Source organism: Chlorocebus sabaeus, chromosome 18 (assembly GCF_047675955.1).
Source record: "Chlorocebus sabaeus isolate Y175 chromosome 18, mChlSab1.0.hap1, whole genome shotgun sequence".
NCBI classification, from domain to species: Eukaryota; Metazoa; Chordata; class Mammalia; order Primates; family Cercopithecidae; genus Chlorocebus; species Chlorocebus sabaeus.
The window spans coordinates 41713778-41727881 of NC_132921.1; the positions used below are offsets into that span (position 1 = coordinate 41713778).

General features: G+C 35.9%; 1 non-coding gene across 1 annotated transcript; it reads right to left on the reverse strand.

Annotated features, from left to right (window-relative positions):
• Positions 1–8188: 8188 nt before the first annotated feature.
• On the reverse strand, positions 8189–8329 carry LOC119618728 (U4 spliceosomal RNA). Its single transcript, XR_005235089.1, has one exon. It is a non-coding gene; the product is annotated as a U4 spliceosomal RNA (small nuclear RNA).
• Positions 8330–14104: the final 5775 nt, after the last annotated feature.

Consider the following 14104-nt stretch of genomic DNA (forward strand, 5'->3'; position numbering starts at 1 on the left):
ATTCGACAGGAGATTTTGACAGAGACAACCATATCAGTTATCCGGAGATAATTTAGCGTATATGGGAGAATGTGCATCGGTTGTATGCAAATATTTTGTCATTTGTTATAAGGAACTTGGGTATCTGTGGATTTTGGCATCCACGGGGCTCCTGGACCCAATCCAGCAATGATACTGAGGGACAACTGTATACCTATACCACCTCCTCTTCTTCCCCTGTTTAGTCTCCTTTGTGCTATCACCACCACCACCACTATAGGGGAGGATTATGGTTAGGAACCTAGGGATAAAAGATGCCTTAAGACTTGGTTTCTTCCTCCCCTTAAGAACTATTCAGCCCTGGTGTGAGACAGAACTTACATGTAAAAGATCTGTTACAAAACAAGGTGACTAAGCTGGGTCAAATGTGTATTACAGTCAATATGTCAAAAGGCAAATGCCTGACTGAATGCTGTAACTGTTGGGATAATTTTATGCTCTTTTTTGACTCTCTGCCATTCCTTGGCCTAGATTACATTTTCTTTTTATACTGTCAGTTTGATCTTCCTCCAAGAAGCTTTCCTTCTTTCCATCTGTCTTCCCATTTATGCTAGGTACTACTCCTATGTTCTCTTACAGCACAATAGAAAGACCTCCATTAAAATGCTTACTATTCCCTAATGTTTATTTATGTGTCTTCCTGAATAAACGATAATATTTTTGAAAACAGAAATGGCAATTTGTGTCTCATTCTATCCCCAGCACAGTGCTTCAGACTGGAAGCTACTCAATAAAGAGTGACCAAGTAAATGAAAGCCTTTAGATGAAGAAGAAATTTCTTTAATGTGTGGCTACATAAAGAATGATGAACAACGAATATTTAGCAGGACACTTATACAGAGAAAAGAGGGCAGTTATGCCTGCTGGACAAAGAGAACTGGGTAAAAGTAACACAGAGTAGTGAGTAAGAGCTTTGACTCAAATCATTTAGACTTGAGTTCAAATTACAGCTGACAATTACCAGGAATATGTAATCCTTCTAGAGGTAACTCCAAGGTCTGAGCCTCATAATCTCTATACTGAGAATAAAAATGATATCAAACCCATGCTAAATATTAAAAATGCCTTTAAAGTGCTACGGAAAATATATGATGGAAAAAATATTTCACCTCTGTGGGTAAATAAAAACTTGTTCTAAGTCACATAGGCCGTATGCCATTGTCACGACTGCATCCATATTGGGTTGCACACCCCTGTCCCTTACATGATGCCTCCAGCTAACAACTTCAGAAGGGCCTTTTCAGATTCCTTTATGAATTACAATGGATTCTCGGCATTTCTAAAATATCTGCCATCACACCAAGAAGCCCCATCTGAAGTACAGATTTCTGGAGCACACAGGTCATAGCTAGAGCTCCAAGTGGTACCAAGACAATAGTGATGAGGAAACAAAGCTTGAATATCTTCTATTTAAGTTTCCACCAGTTTCAAAGAGCAAAGCCAAATGGTGAGAGACTTGATGGTTGACTGGCCTAAGCAAGAACGATGAGAGATAGGAGCCAAAATGCAATGTGATCATGCCCATCGGTTCCTTCAGTACTAGGAGGGGAATGGTGACGGGTGCCAGGAAACAGGAGGCATTGTTCATTTTCTGCACATGAAAAAATGGGAGTCTTAGCCTCCAAAGACCTGTGCTTTCCCAGCTTGCTGTCAAAACTGGTACTGGATGAAAATCCCATTGTACACTAGGTTCGAGGGAAAAGTGGACTCAGCCAAGATTTCAGGCTTCCACACGTGGTAAACTTTTGGCTTTCCTGCACTTTTGAAAAGAGTATTGAAATATGGAACAGATATGTCCAAAATGCATCGGTCCACCCTCAAAATTATTCAAAATAGAAAATTACAACAACAAAAGTCAGGAAACAGAATTTAGAGAGGAAAATGACTCCTTGATCTGTGTAAAGGCAGTAGGAATGAAGCTGCATGATTTGCTGAGAAAGCAGCCTGCTCTCAGCAAAACGAAAAAGCAATGTTCTATGTTGCCTTGGCCCAGGCATCAACAGAAGTTCATGGGTCCTCACCAATGCACACAGAACTATGCCTTTTCAACGTGGGTTTCAAAGGTGAGTGCTGCAGAAGCTCAGCTCAGGGCAAGATGGATGAATTCTGAGCAGCAATAATGGAACTAGACCCCAAGGGATAGTGCAGGTGAAAGTACAGGGAGAAGAACTCCATAAGCACAGGAGAACTTGTGAGAAAGCTAAGATAGAAACAAATACAAGATTTGTTTCCAGGATTGACTAAAAGCTGAAGAAGCTCACTGGGAAACTTTGGAATCCTGTTTGCTGCCCATGGGCACTTAATCTGATTCATCTCTTCCCTGACATTACATCTATTTCTTATAGGAACCAATAATTTTATTTGGATCACAACTTTCCCCCCTACTTTGTCTTTTTGGATTAGTTTTGGACACTCACTCTCATTTTATTTTTCTTCAGTCAATATGAAATAGTGAGAAATCTGGAATATGGAACCTGAGACCCCTGGTTTGAGTATTGACTATGACTCATGTGCTGAATTCTCTGAACTTCAGTTTCTTTATCTGTAAACTTAAACATATGTATTCTTAAAACATATAAGAATAATACATTCAAATATGTGTCAACCAGATTCAGCTCTGTCATTTAAAACCCAAAGACACTTAAGCAGGTTAATTTTCTCTTTGTTTAAATTTCCTCATCTATAATTTTGAAATAATAATATTTTCCAGTTTGTCTCCAATACTGGTTAAGATGACTAAATACAATGATGCAAAGGAAACTGCTTTGAAACCCACAACATATACAAATGTATGCATCTACTTAGCACATTGACTTACATCAGTTTTGAGCCTCCATATCTTCAACTGTTTAATTCCTTCCTTGAAAGAATGGGTATTCCCAATACCGATTCCCCTCTTCTCCACATGCCAAATCACAGCTCAGTGTACACCTCTTCCTTGATGTCTCCCTAAGCAGCTCAGAGCCCAGTCATATGTTACAGATGGATTCTTATAAGAGACCATGTTATCTTATCAGTTAACGCCAGATGATTTTCTGTTTGTTTGTTTTGTTGTTGTTGTTTTAAATAATGCTTTACCTCCCTTCTTAGGAAAGCTGCTGTTTCTCTCCTTACCTGCACCTGGGCATGAAGTTCACTGGCCCCTTGATCTAGTGACCCTGTGGTCTGGGTAGTAGCTAAAGGAATGTCCTGAACTGGAAAGGAGATTTTCTGTGAGGTCCAAGAGGAGACATTCAGTCATTAGCATAAGGTTTTCCTGCTGATTACATGCAGTCATGCTTTCCAGTAACTTCTTTGCACAGCCAGAGGAGTCCATACTGACTTGAGACAGAGTCTCCAGAGATTTAGATTATTTTAAAACACCCACATCTTTTATGCTTTTTCACTCTGTTTTTTTTCTACAAATACCTTGATGTTGGTGAAAGTCCACTTGAGTTTGCCAACTTTTCTGATTGTTGCTGCATTTTGTTTTTCCTGGTAATAGACTACATGCCCACAATTGCTTGCTACTTATAGGAGGGGTGACTTACAGGGTGTACACAGATCAGACAGTGGTTGAAAGTGGTCATTTTGATTTGCAGAGTTGCATTCAGATGGAAAAATAAAACTGGACCCTTGGAGATGCCTGCTTTAGGAATAAAAACTCCTGTGTTGTCCAGTGATCAGACACCTGCCCTTTGATCATTTCTCATGTGACTGTCTAAAGGACTCATGACAAATTAGTTGGAGACTCGGTAGCAGTGGTGGAGTTTGAGGGTCCAGGGAGTGCAACTCATTGACTAGCTGACCCAGAACATCAACTTGATTACAGCTGACATAAATTGTCTTTTAATTGCATGGGATTCTTTTCAGTTAAAGAAATAAATTCTCTCTTTTCTTCAAGACCAGTAAGTTAGTCTACACGGCAAGTTGTGCCTCAGATTCATGAGCTGGAAGAGAAACCTGTTGTCCTCTGGGAATGTGTCTGTTAGAGGAAAATTAAACACCCAAGTTAGTGCCCAAATTACTTCTCAGCAGCTGCTCCTACACTGTGCACTCAAAGTGGGATGGCCCAAAGGCCCAGCATACCTGGGATTTCAGTCCTGGTGCACATCTTAAAAGTACCTTCTTTCACTCTCAGAAGTGCTCTGGTTCAGGAAATAAATTATGGAGTCATCCCTACACTAGGTGCTCATCTGGATAGCAAAGGAAACTTTTCATGCCCAAATGGCAATCTCTTTACCTGGTTTCTTTAGGTATGTCCATACATCATCAGCCTGGACTTCACTTATTTCCTTCAGTGACAAAATTTGATCTCGATAGCTGAAAGTAACTCCTTTTGTTCAGAGCACATAATTAGCCTTAGAAATGTATACAACTTATTTAAAAATGGATTTGTAAATATGGAAACAGAGCAGGAGAGTTCATGCAAATGTGGTGAGACGTAAACCATTAGTGGGGTCAGATGAAGAGTATGTAAGTATTCATTCTATTGGTCTTTTAACTTTTCTGCAGTATTGAAATTCTTCAAAATAAAAGAAGCGGGGGCAGTCTCCTTGAGCTCAGAACAGCCTACTCTGGTCAATAGGCACCGGGTCTTTCCTTAAGTAGCTGATAAATGATGCATTTCACCTCTGGATCATATACAGGGATATGTGTATAATAATATTTATACGGATTGATAGCAGGGATCAGACCTCCTGCCTCTTGTTGATCTCTTACAGTTTTGATTGCAGAGTTCATGATATGTATCTTGAAATGACAATAAAATTGATTTCTGATAAAAAGCATTTTTGGGAAATTCAACAATGTGTGTGTGATCAGTTCTGCTAACATAACCATATTTAAACATGTCCTAGTATTGTTTTAATTTCCCAAATACTAATTCCCAAATTCCTTAATTTCTATAGCTAGTTTTTTACTTATGAAACATTATAACGTAAAAGTAACAATGAAACTTGTGTTTCAAGGGAAGTGGGGGAACTTCTCATAAAGCTGTACTGCAAGCTGTTATTCTTATAATGAAAGAGGCAAATAAATTAGTTTTATTCAACCCAAAGAACTTAAATTAGTATTGAAGAGAGTTGAATGTGAGGAACTGAGGCAATGGGTTTGAATATAAATTAAAATTTACTAACATTGTGAAAGAAATGATGTTGGCAATCTTCCAAAATATTTGTTTATAGCAGGTATGATATTAATGAATACATAAATTTATGTACACTTTACAGTTAGCATTTTATGAAGTGTTACTTGAAGTAATTATCAGTTCGGCACCATACGCCAGCTAATAATATTTAATAACAATAATAATGCTTTGTTCTTTTGCCAAAGATTACGATGGGTTATCAAGCAATTCATTATCCTATAACATCTTGGCTGTGTGGAAGTATCTTCGTGACTTGATTTTGCATACGAAGAAACTGAAATTCAAAGGTATAAGGAAAAACATTCTTAAAAGTCATTAAAATCCCAAGAACAAATAAAATTTTAAGGAAAAACAAGGTTTCCTTAGGTACAGAGCAGTTGCTTTTTGGAGCTCTGGATGAGCCACAATGCTCATTCTCATTGCTGTTTGGAAAACTTCACTGAATTTCTTTTATTGTAAACTTGATCTATTCCAATTACAGTTGGGAGAGATGAAAAAAAGGACAAAAAGACTTCAATAATTTGTACATTGAACATTGAATACACATATTTCTTTCTCTATTACTATCTCAGAAATGCAGTGTTTTTTCTTTGACCTCATGATTTTCCTACCTTTGAAGCATAGATTTGTCCATGAAGATTCTGTGAATGAAACATTTACTTCTATCTTGTGTATGTGTGTGTGTGTGTGTTTAAACACCTATATGGTGTAATAATTGACATACAATGGACTGCACATATTTAAAATGTACAAGTTCTAACGTATGTATACACCTGTGAGACCATCAACGCAATTAAGATAGCAAACATATCAATCACGCCTGAACATTTCTTTTTTATTTTGTTTTATTTTAGTTTTAGTTTTGGAGAAGGAGCTTCACTCTGTTGCCCAGGCTGGAATTCAGTGGCACAATTTTGGCTTACTGCAACTCTCCCTCCCATGTTTAAGCAATTCTCCTGCGAAACCTCTCCTGTAGCTAGGACTACAGGTGCCCGCTAGCACGCTTGCCTAATTTTTGAAATTTTAGTAGAGATGAGGTTTCATCCTGTTGGCCAGGCTGGTCTCAAATTCTTGGCCTCAAGTGATCCTCCCTCCTCGACCTTCCAAAGTGCTGGGATTACAGGTGTCAGCCACTGCACCCGGCCACGCCCAAAAGTTTCCTTATGACACTTCATAGTCCCTCCCTCCCACCCCTCCCTAACTCCCCAACCCTAGACAACAACTGGTCTGCTTTATATAAATTAGTTTTCATTTTATAACGTTTTTAAAAAATGGAATCTCGCAATCTGTATCTTTTGTTATTCTTGGGTTTCTGTCACTTAGCCTCACTATTTAAGATTCACCAGTGTCTATAGATGTCTTAAGACTTCATACCTTTTGTTTCTGAATAGCATTTTAGCATATAGATATATTACAATTTTGTTGTCCATTTACCTGTGTATGACATTTGGGTTGATTTCTTTGAGGCTATTACAAATAAAGCTATTATGAAATTTCATGTTCAGGTCTTTCTATAAACATAGGTTTTCATTTCTGTGTAGTAAACACTTAGGAGTGGGATAGCTGAGTTATGCACTAAGTGTATGTTTACCTTTTTACAAAACTGCAGAACTGTTTTTCAAAGTAGTTACAACAATTTACATACCCCCCAGAAGTTTGTGAAGGTTCCAGTTGATTTAAATCCTTGCAGCACTCGATGTCATCAGTAGTGTCAATTTAAGACCTTTTAATGTGTGAGGCAGTGTCTAATTTTGTTTTCATTTACATTTCCCTCATGAATGATGATATTGAACATGTGTTGTGTGCTTATTTGTCATCCCTGTGTTTATTTGAGATAAGTTTCTGTTAAAATCTGTTGCTAAATTTTCCAGAGGGTCTTTTTTTTCCTATTATTGAATTTAGAAAATTATATATTCAGGATACAAGTTATTTATAAAAAATGTGATGTGCAAATACTCCCTAACGTCTTGTGTTTTTATTCTTTCAACATTGTCTTTCCCAAGGAACAGAAAACCTTAATATTAGTGAAGTCTAATTTATAATTAAGTGAGTCAGACTTCAGTTTTGTTATCTAAGAACTCTTTGCTTAAACCACAGTCACAAAAATTTTTCTCCTATGTGTTCAACTAAAACTTTTATAGTTTTAGCTTATGTTTAGACCTATTAGTTAATTTAAGAAAAAATGTGGCAACAGGTATGGGTAAAAGTTTATATTTTTATGTATAGATATTAAATTGATCTAACAACTTTTTAAAAACACTGTAATTTCTCCACTGAATTGCCTTTGCATCTTTTTAACAAATCAATTGTAGCCATATATGATTGTATTTTTACAGTCTTTATCATTTTCTCTTTCTTTTTATTTTGTGGCAGGATCTCACTCTGTCACCCAGGCTGAAGTGCTGTGTCATGAACATGGCTTACCATAGCCTGGACATCCTGGGCTCAAGCAATTCTGCATCAGCCTCCTGTGTAGCCGAGACAACAGGTATGCACCATCATGCCTGGATAATTTTTAAATTTTTTGTAGAGACAGAGTCTCACTTTGTTTCCCAGGCTGATCTCGAACTCCTGGCCTTAAGTGATCCTCCCATCTCAGCCTCCAAAGTGTTCACAGGGGTCAGATATTGCTCCCAGCCTATCATTTTCTAATGATTTATTTTTTATTTCTTGCCAACAATTCGTGGTCTTAAACACTGTAGCTTCATATTGAATCTTGAAGTCAGATGTATAAATCTTCCAATTTTGTTATTCTATGTTGTGTTGATTATTTGAGATTTTTTTGCATTTATCTATCAATTCTAGATTAAACTTCTTAATATCTAAAAATGAAGCCCACTAGGATTTTGTTTGAGATTGGATTGAATCTACAATATATAATTAAAGGACAAGGAGCTAATATTGAATGTTTCAATTTGTGAAAAATGTATATATTTCTCCATTTATTTAGGCATTCTTTAATTTATTCTAGTGCTATCTTACAGTTATTAGTTTATAGATTTGCACATTTTTTTTTCTTAGTCTTCATGGAGATAGTCAAATGTCGCCAGTGCTGACTATATTGCAAGTTGTCACAGCAGGGTACTGAGAAAAGTTTTCAATTAGCAATAATCATGCCTCAGGTAAACCTGATTGGCTATAATACTGCCACTGCACAAAGCTTAGCACATCTTTTGTCAGATTTTCTTCTATGTTTACACATTGTGTATGCTATTGTAAATACAAGTTTTGTAAATTTTTCTATTTCAAATTCCTCATTGCTGTCATATAGAAATATAATTGATTTTTTATTACTATTCTTTTATTCTAAAAAGTTGACAGAATCACATATTAGTGATAGTACTTTTTAAGGATTAGATTCTGTGTGATTTTCTAAACAGGCAATTATGTCAACGGCAAATAAAGACAATTTTATTTTTTTCATTTTCTGTTTGGATATTGTATGTTCCTTTTTTCTGGCTTTGTTAGACTTATGAGAAACTCCGCAAAAATTTTGAATAAACATAGGGAGAATAGATATCCTGGTTTTGTTCCTGATCTCAGTAGGAAAGAATTCAGTCTTCCTCCAATAAATAGAATGTCAACTATAAGTTTTCCAAAGGTCTGTTACATCAGCTGGAAGTTCCATTATTTTCCTAGTCTGTTGCAAGTTTAAGTCATGAATGGGTATTTGATTTTGTCAGCTTTCGTTTATGTGTGTCTATTAAAGATGACACACATTTTTTCTTTATTCTATTAATATAGTGTATTACATTATATTAATAATTGATTTTTGGATGTTAAACTAACTCGTCATTCCAGGAATAATACAACTAGTTCATGGTGTAAATCCTTTTTGCGTATTGTTGAATTTGGTTTGCTAATTTTTATTGAGAGTGTTTCATCTCTAAATTGGTCTATCGTTTTATGTATTTATTTATTTTTGATGTCTTTGGCTTACATTTCAGGGTAATGCTAGCTTCATAGAGTCAGATAGGACTTATTTCCTCTTCACAGATTTTCTGAGTTTGTTAAATTTTCTCATGAAGCCGTATAAGCCTGAGCGTTTTGTGGTGGGAAAATCTTAATTACTATTTCATTATTTTGGTTTTAGTTCTGTTTAGAATTTCTAATTCTTCTTGAGCCAATTTTGCGATTTGTTTTTTAATTTTTTCATTTAAGAAATGTTTTATTTCCCTTTCACTGCCTTCTTTTTGTTAAATATTGTTTAATATATCATGTTAAATGTTCTGTTGATTTTTTTTTTGTTTTTTTTGAGACGGAGTCTTGCTCTGTTGCCCAGGCTGGAGTGCAGTGGCATGATCTCAGTTCACTGCAGGTTCTGCCTCCTGGGTTCAAGCCATTCTCCTGCCTCAGTCTCCCGAGTAGCTGGGACTACAGGCACCCCCCACCACGCCCGGCTATTTTTCTTTTTTTTTTTGTTTTTTTTAGTAGAGATGGGGTTTCACCGTGTTAGTCAGGATGGTCTCGATCTCCTGACCTCATGATCTGCCTACCTCAGTCTCCCAAAGTGCTGGGATTACAGGCATGAGCCACCGCTCCCAGCCATCTTCTGTTGATTTTTAAATTATTGCTTCGAGTTATTTTTTCTAGTGGTTGTTCTTGGCATTAAAATATAAAATTTTGTGTACATTATCCTGATTGTTTTCATAAAGTTGTTCATCATATTCCTTCAAAACATTTTTAAATTTTGGAGATTTTGGAAGTGATGTTACCTCTTTCCTTTTCTGATTTTGATTTTCTCTCTTACTTTCTTGTTTAATTTAGCCACATATTTATCAACTCTGTTGACTTTTATTTGAGAGTGAATTTTGGTTTCATTTATTTTTATTTTCACTATTTACTTATTTATTTATTTAATTTGGAAACAGGATCTCACTCTCGCCCAGGCTGGAGTGCAGAGGTACAAACAAGCCTCACCGCAACGTTGACCTTCTGGGCTCAAGTGGCCCTCCCACCTTAGCCTCCCAAGTAGCTGGAACTACCGACACTCATCACCATGCCTGGCTAGTTTTTTTATTGGCTCTCACTATGTTACCCAGGCTGGTGTCAAACTCTGGGACTCAAGTGATCCTCCCACCTTGGCCTTCCAAAATGTTGGGATCTATTGATTTTTATTTTCACTCTAATTTTCCTTGTAATTTCTTCTTTGACTCATTGGCTATATAGAGGGTGTTGATTAATTTCCACATTTTGTTAATATCCCAAAATTTCTCCATTATTGATTTCTAATTTGATTCCATTGTGGTTGATAAATATACTTTGTATGCTTTTAATCATTTTATATTTATTGAGGTTGTTTTATGACATAAAATAGTCTATCCTGAAGACTGTTCCTTATGCACTTGAGAAGAATACGTATTATTTTGCTGTCAGGTGGACTGTTCTCCAGATGTTTGCTGAGTATTGCTGGTGCATAGTGTTACTCAAGTCTGCTATATACCTACTAATCTTCTGTCTAGTCATTATGGAGAGTCAATTGTTTGAATTTCAAACTATTAATTTTGAATTGTCTGTTTCTTTTTTCAATTCTGTCCATTTTTGCTCCAGGTATTTTGGGGCATTATAATTAAATGTATACATATTGTTAATGGTTACATCTTTCTGATGAATTGACATGTTTTATCATTATGAAACATGGCTTTTCTTCTCTGACGGTGTTTCTTGTATTAAAGTCTATTTTATATAATGTTAATATAGCCACTTCAGCTGTCATAGAGTTACTGATTTCATGCTTTACCTTTTTTACATCATTTTGCTTTTTATTTATGTATTTGAATATAATGAGTGTCTATTATAGACAGTGTATATTTGGGTCTTGTTTCTATCAAATCTGACAATCCTTTCCTTTTACGTGTTGTACTTGGTTTATTTGCTTTTCATCTATTAAGTATTGCCACAGTTGGATTTATGCCTGTCATTTTTCTATTTGCTTTCTATTGATTGATTGATTGATTGATCGCTATAGAGTCTTGCTCTGTCTTTAAGGCTGGAGTGCAGTGGTGTGATCATAGCTCACTGTAGCCTTGACCTCAGAGGCTCAATAAATCCTCTTGCCTTAGCTTCATGAGTAGCTAGGACTACAGGTGTTTATCATGATGGCTTGCTAAATTTCTATTTTTTGTAGAGATGAGGGTCTCACTGTGTTGCTCCTGGGCTCACGCGTTCCTCCTACTTTCACCTCCCAAAGTGCTGAGATTACAGGTGTGAGCCACTGCAACCAGCCTCATTTTAAAAATATTCCTCTGTTTCTCCTTTACTATTATATTTTGTGATATATAAATGTTTTTTCTAATCTATCATTTTAATTCCTCTGTTGTTTGTGTTAACATTATTTCTTAGTGATTGCTCCAATAATTACAATATGCATCTCATCTAATCATAATCCATTTAAGAATAAAGAATAGTACCAACTTAATTCCAGCAAAATATAATATCTTTATTTACTTACATACCCTTTTCTTCTTCTCTTTACTTTGTGCTATTATTTCACCAAACATGTTATAAACCCATACTATAATTTTATAATTATGTTTACACAATAATATTTTTTAATAAAAGGAATTTTTTAAGTAACGTATTTTTATTAAATTACATAACATAGATTATTATGTTTACTGTTTATGGCTTCCTGAACATTCCCTCTTGAATTAGAGTTAGAGTTACTGTCTAGTGTTACGTTCCTTCAGCCTACAGGGTTTCCATTAGTTTTTTCTTTAAGTCATGCCTGCTAGCCATGAATTACTCGAGTCTTTCTTCATCTGAGGATGTCTGTATTTCATCTTAGTTTTATTTTATATATATATATATATTTTTTTTTTTTTTTTTGAGACAGTGTCTCACTCTGTCACTAAGCTTGAGTGTAGTGGCGCAATCTCTGCTCACTGCAACCTCCACCTCTCAGGTTCAAGCAATTCTCCTCCATCAGCCTCCTAAGTATCTGGGACTACAGGAGTGCGCCACTACACCTGGCTAACTTTTGTATTTTTAGTAGAGACAGGTTTCCACCATGTTGGCCAGGATGGTCACATTTTAGAAGCCCACTAGCCACATCTGGCTACTATATGGAAGAGTGCAGACTTACAGTTTCTCACCTTTTTGAAATGTTGTAGTCTAAAAGAAGGGGTCTATGACAGCAAAGTCTGGAAACTGAACATCAGAAAATGTGAAGATAATGAGTAATTTTGGAGTAACAAATTCTACTTCAGAAGACATGGAATCAGCTCATGTCCACGTCCAAAAAGCAAGTAAGATCTGAAAGATACTTAAACTGAAATGTAGAATCTACATTTCTTCTCTTTAGAGACACCCTCAATTTTTCTTGGAATATTACAAACATACTTCTCAGTCTGGACTCTAGAATCCTTTCTTCAACTGTGTGTGTAAAGGTAAATAAATGTTCACACTGTGAAGTCGAGGCGGGTGGATCACCTGAGGTTGGGAGTTGGAGACCAGCCTGACCAACATGGAGAAACTCTGTCTCTACTAGAAATATAAAATTAGCCAGGCATGGTGGCACATGCCTGTAATCCTGGCTACTCAGGAGGCTGAGAGGCAGGAGAATCGCTTGAACCCCAGAGGCAGAGGTTGCAGTGAGTCAAGATCACACCATTGCACTCCAGCCTGGGCAACTAGAGCAAAACTCCATCAAAAAAAAAAAAAAAAAAAAAAAAAAGAAAGAAAGAAAAGAAAGAAAGAGAAAGAAAAGAATCATAGATCACTTACAAATCTTCATTTTCCTTCTGTCACCTCCTCATAAATCTTGAACATCTTTTGATATTATTACATAGAAATCTACCTTATTTATTTATGTATTTATTTATTTATTTTTGATACAGAGTTTCGCTCTTGTTGCGCAGGCTGGAGTGCAATGGCACGCTCTTGGCTCACTGAAAACTCCTTCTCCTGGAGTTCAAGCAGTTCTCTTGCCTCAGCCTCCCTCAGTAGCTGAGATTACATGTCCCCAACACCACACCAGGCTAATTTTTGTATTTTAGTAAAGACAGGGTTTCACCATGTTGGTCAGGCTGGTCTCGAACTCCTGACCTCAGGTGATTCACCCACTTTGACCTCCCAAAGTGTTGGGATTACAGGTGTGAGCCACCGCGCCTGACAATCTTTCTAATTATAGCATTAAATAATATATCTTTTCTCCCAATTCAGACCAATACTCTCTCAATAAGTATTTATATTATTTTGAGGTTTCCACAACTAAATGAATTGGAACTATACACATTCTTGTTCACATTGGGAATCTTCCATGCCGAGTAAAACTTTAAAATGTGATTTGCTTATTCAAAGATTGTGAGCATTTAAGTTTGTGTTAGTCACTGACAAATTGCCTTTCTAAATAGTTAAAAATGTTTACACTTCACTCACATAGAATTATGTGTCCATCTCCTTACACAATGCACTGCACTACAGGTTATCAGTCTTTACATAGTTTTGCCAATCTAGCGGCCAAAAATGACATCACATTAAAATTTTTTAATTTTTTTCACTATGTCAAAGGACAAACAATATTTTTATAATTCCATTAGAAATTAAGGCTCTTTTATTAAAGAATTGTACAGCTTTATATTAGATTGCTTTTACACTTATTTCAACAGTATTTTATGAATATTAATACTTTATGTTATAAATCTTACAATACTTTATCAGATTGTCACTTGTCTTTTATTTTTGCTTATGATATATTTTGCTCTAAGGCATTTAAATTTTATGCATTAAAATACATCAATCTTTTTTTCTCTTATGGCTCAGGATTTTGAAACTTGATTGGGAAAACTTTTCCTACCCTAAGAGTCAAAGTTTTCCACTATTTTGTCTAATACTTTTAGAGATTTCTTTATTTGGGTCATTATTGCACTGAGAATTATTGTTTTAAATATGATGTAGAGACTTTGTTTTTTAAATGTACACCCAATTTTCTTGACA